At 35.0% G+C, this 4,678-nt stretch overlaps 1 pseudogene; it reads right to left on the bottom strand.

Annotated features, from left to right (window-relative positions):
- LOC133717630 (ATPase 7, plasma membrane-type-like) lies at positions 1 to 3,383 on the bottom strand (annotated as a pseudogene).
- Positions 3,384 to 4,678: the final 1,295 nt, after the last annotated feature.

Raw genomic sequence — 4,678 nt, 5'->3', positions numbered from 1 at the left:
AATACAAAAAAACTAATTGATTCAGTAAGCTGGAGTTTACAATTGGCCAATGACTTGCATCCTAAGCCCTAAACAAATTTCTAAAACTCTAAATTTGCAGAGATCCATCATTGCCTAAATTCCGCAAATGTCTTGGTTATATGAGCTCTATATTTGCAGAGATCCAAGCTATTGTAATTAGAAAATTTTTGGTTCAGCGTCTTCAGATTCCACTTGCGACAGATGCGTTTGCAAAGTGGTTATGGCTCTGCCAAAGCATTCAAATAGAGTATATAATCAGTTTCAGGACAATAATCATCCATACCAAGTGACAGATCTTTATTAGTACACATGTAACAAGAACTATATACAACTATATATCTCACCTGAAACTGGAATGCTGTGACGCCCTTTTCATGTTCAACACTCCCTGAAATGAAGAAAATAATAATTAATTTGAAAGTCCTAACAATCTTACATTATCTTTTAAGTAGGAGAGAAAATTTTAGGCTTATCTGATATCTTCAATTCTTTACTCCTTATCCTGACTCGAGACTCAAGATTAGCTCATGTTCCGGCTGAGACAACCGATGTGAACCACTGGTCATCATAATGGAAAGAACAGTTGGCATAGCAATAGGGATCCCACCAATTAGGATGACGAGTAGGTTTGCAATAACAACAGCAGCACGACCACTCTCCCTCCTCTGAATTCCAACTGGTATTCCAATAAACATTCCAACAACCATTGAATAGATGCAGAAGTATCCAATTGATGTTAAAAGCTGCAACGTACCATCAAACAAATATTACTTTTTGTTAACATTTAGCATCAGCGAAATTGGTCATTAATACAATTTATAGAAATTGTTCCCATCTGTTAACCCATAAGATTAGCTCATCTATGATTAATACAATGTGGAAAATGTGAAATAAACCTTCTAGAAATGGCTAACATGTATCGTTTTCTCCACAAGATCAGCTGAGTTTCCAAAGAAAGTATGGATACCAGTTGCAATAACAACTCCTTCAAGTTCTCCTTGTTTGCATGTTGATCCTCAGTAAACCACATCACCAGGATTTTTGGTCACAGGAAGCGATTCTCCGGTAAGAGCAGACTACATGTGATAGAGAGAACATCAAGTTCAGAAATGATATACTTCAGATATATATTGCATCATCAATACAGATATATAATATTCCTTGATTGTTGACTCGAGTCATGAACAGAGTTTTCTAAGCACGATCTGTTTCATGTCACCTGATCAATCTTTAAAGGATCACCTTCAAGAAGGCGTGCACCAGATAGAACGATATCACCAAGTTTGATGCTAATTATGTCTCCAGGAACCAATCTTGCCGCATCTTTTTCTGTCCATTTTCTGTCACGTAAAACCTGGTAATAAATAAAAAAATAAAAAATAAACACAGAGAGACCAAATTTGGAACTCATCAATTTCAACAAGAAACAAAAGAAGAAATGGTATGTAAACCTGCACTGGACTAGCTTATCCAAAAGTAATGTTTGAAGAGAATGACCTTCGCTTTTGGGGCCGACTGAACCATAAGAGCAGCAGCAGCATTGCCTGCATTGTTTTCCTCTATAAAACTGATGGTAGAATTAATAATAAGTAGGATAATGATGCCAACAAAATCATGATAACTTGCATCATATATATGCACAAAAAAGGAGACGTCACCATGTAGTAATCTAGGATCTGCAGAATTCATTGCACTCTAGAGAAAACCATCCCGATGTTTTTTTTTTCCTTAGTAAGTTTAATTGATATAAAACGCTTGATGTTTTTAAGTTAAAAAGTGAGAGAGATTAAAACTAAGTTCATGTCAAAGTTTAATCTTCAAGATAACTGATGCAAGCATTACCTTCTTGTTTTCAACACTTTGTACTCTACAGGAAGAGAGGGGAAAGATAAGGAAAAAAAAGAGGAGCAAGGGTTATAGTGTAGATTTGCCCCTCCTTGGCTAAAAACAATGGCTAGGATAGCTGCAGCTTCCATGAACCAGGACAGAGGATTCCACATAAAGCCCAAAAACTTCAAAAGTTTGCTTTCCTATATGTCAATAGAAAAGTGTAACGATGAAGAATTGAATCAAAGCAATGATAACCAGTATGTACACAACTACACATACATATATGGATACTCATGCTTAACATTTGCATCCTGACCTTCTTTTCTTCAAGCTTAATTATTATAACCAAATAAATTCAACCGCTCTTTAACTTCATCAGAGCTCAAACCATCTTTTGTGCATTTAAGATGGTCAAAAACTTCTTCCATCAGTTACATACGCCTGCATAAATCAACCCCAACTATTATGAACGGCTAGTCAAATATAAAACACTTGATGCTCAACCGGAGTTTTTCATCAGGCTCGTCCCTGATAAGACCAACAATACCCTCTCTATCATTGACAGCGGTATCGGCATGACCAAAGCAGGTAATTAAAAATTTAGATTTCTTTCGAGTTATAACTTATATCCTGTTGTTCTATGTTTTACCAAGAAAATCTAAGTATATAATTACAAAAGATCATTAGCTGTTAGTTGTGTTGTAAACTTTTGTCATCTACTGTTGAAATTTTCCATTAACTACTTAATCAAAGGAGTGAAGTCTGTTGTTAAAATTGTCTATATGATTAATCGAGAATAACTATATGATGGATTGATGATAAACAAGTATCTAACTGTACCAAACTAAATAACCTTTTGCAATATATGAAAGGTCATTGGGGGTTCGATCTAATTCGAATATACTCATGTATATGTAGATTTGGTGAACAACTTGGATACAAGGTCGGGGACCAAGGAGTACAGAACCACAAATCAAGCCTAGAAAGGGAAACACCAATACAAAGGCATCTAAAAGCAAAACCCCTACAGCGATCCAGATGTTGAGAACAAAGCAATAGCAATAAAATCAGAGAAGGTTGAATTTGATGGAAAATCAATCAGGAATAAACAGATCACAAAAGTAACTAAGTTAATGACTAAGTCAAGCATGGAAATGAAGCTGAACCTGATGGTTACCACACGGTTCACAGTCAGAGTAAGGCACATAAGTGACTGTACTCCTTGTATCCACAGTCAGAGCGACAATCTGAGGTGTTGTCCCAATCCACAGCCGCGTCATGTATTACCTGATTCCAATTCCAAGTTCCAGAACCTTCAATTCACTACAACTACAAATACCAGAGCTGAAAAAAATTAGGGAGAATTGAGAAGAGAATCAAACCCGTTGGTAAGGAGATCATCGTAGAGCCTCATGTGCCCGTTTGGCTATGATCTCTGGAGATGTCGATCGTCGAAGACTCGCCGGATTGCTGGCACCGCTTCAAGAACTCACCCACTGATCCAAAGGACGCGTCGTTCTTCGCCATTGACACTCGAGAGAGGAGGTCTGTGACTTTGTGGAGGAGGAGGAGAATATAGAGAGTGAATTGGCTTGAAGGGCAGAATCGGAATCAAAAAAATTAAAAATTGACCTTTTTTAACATCATCTCATTATTAATAAGGACTAAATTAATATTACTAACAATTTATAATGGACCTTTTTATCAAGTGGGAAACTAGGTGATTTTTTTATCATTTCACACTCTAATGTAACCTTTTCCATCATTTCCCTATATATTTATCAGTTGTAAATCAAGCTTTAATATTTTAAGTTACGTATTAATGGTTTCTTTTACAGCATTCATTTAGGTCTTCTTTTTATTTTTTCACAAGCATTTATTAATAGATTAGATAAACAAATTGTGTGAAATATATTATTATTTCTTATTGCTTTCATCAGTTCATGCATGGCTGAGTAATTGAGGGGGCCAATCATGATGATTATGGTCTCAATCTCATTAAATCCACAACCAATTACAGATGCACACATGTACATTTTCAGAAGTTTGGGGGGGCCAGGGCCATCTCCCGCCCCCATGTAGTTCCGCCTCTGGAAGGAGATAATAATTTATAAATAACCGGTCGGATAATAAATGGGCCGACACAAAATATGAATAAGTCCGTTTAAAATAAATTGAGCCAGGCCGGCCCATTTGCCCATTCTACTATAAAAAAGAAGGGTAAAAGTTATAAGTAGTTCTTATGGTTTGGAGTGATGCTCAAAATTAACCTTGTGGTTTTTAATTTTACCCCTACGGTTTGCGAAACTAATTAATATTGGTCCAAATGCTATTTTTGACAAAAACTCCTCATGTGCAAGGATAAATTTGTCATTTAAATTTGAAATAGTAAAATAAAATAAATTAAATAGTATTTGAAAAATGAAACTAGGAGGTTGTAAAATTCTGGTTTTTATTTATTTTTAATTTCATTTCCTATAAACATTTCTAATTCATGTTGTTTTTGTTTTATTTTTTTAGGGGGGTGAAATTTGCACACCCCAATCTCGATCATACTCGAGATAAAGAATCTTATCTTATAGAGTTTTTCTATTGGAACCTCCAAATTTACTCAATTGACCTCTATGCTTTTTACACCTCTTATCAAATCTTCAAATACTAAATTTACTCACTAAACCTCACTAAATTTCCTCAAATAACCCCACTCATATAATTTGCAAACAAATTATTATCTTTAAAATAAAAATTTTAGTCATTTCAATGATTTAATCACTCTATAAATCTTAACTAAATATACATTTCTTAATCAAACTTGAGTTTCAAAAAT

Source organism: Rosa rugosa, chromosome 6 (genome assembly GCF_958449725.1).
Source record: "Rosa rugosa chromosome 6, drRosRugo1.1, whole genome shotgun sequence".
NCBI lineage: Eukaryota > Viridiplantae > Streptophyta > Magnoliopsida > Rosales > Rosaceae > Rosa > Rosa rugosa.
This window is presented reverse-complemented; position numbering and strand designations above follow the sequence as displayed.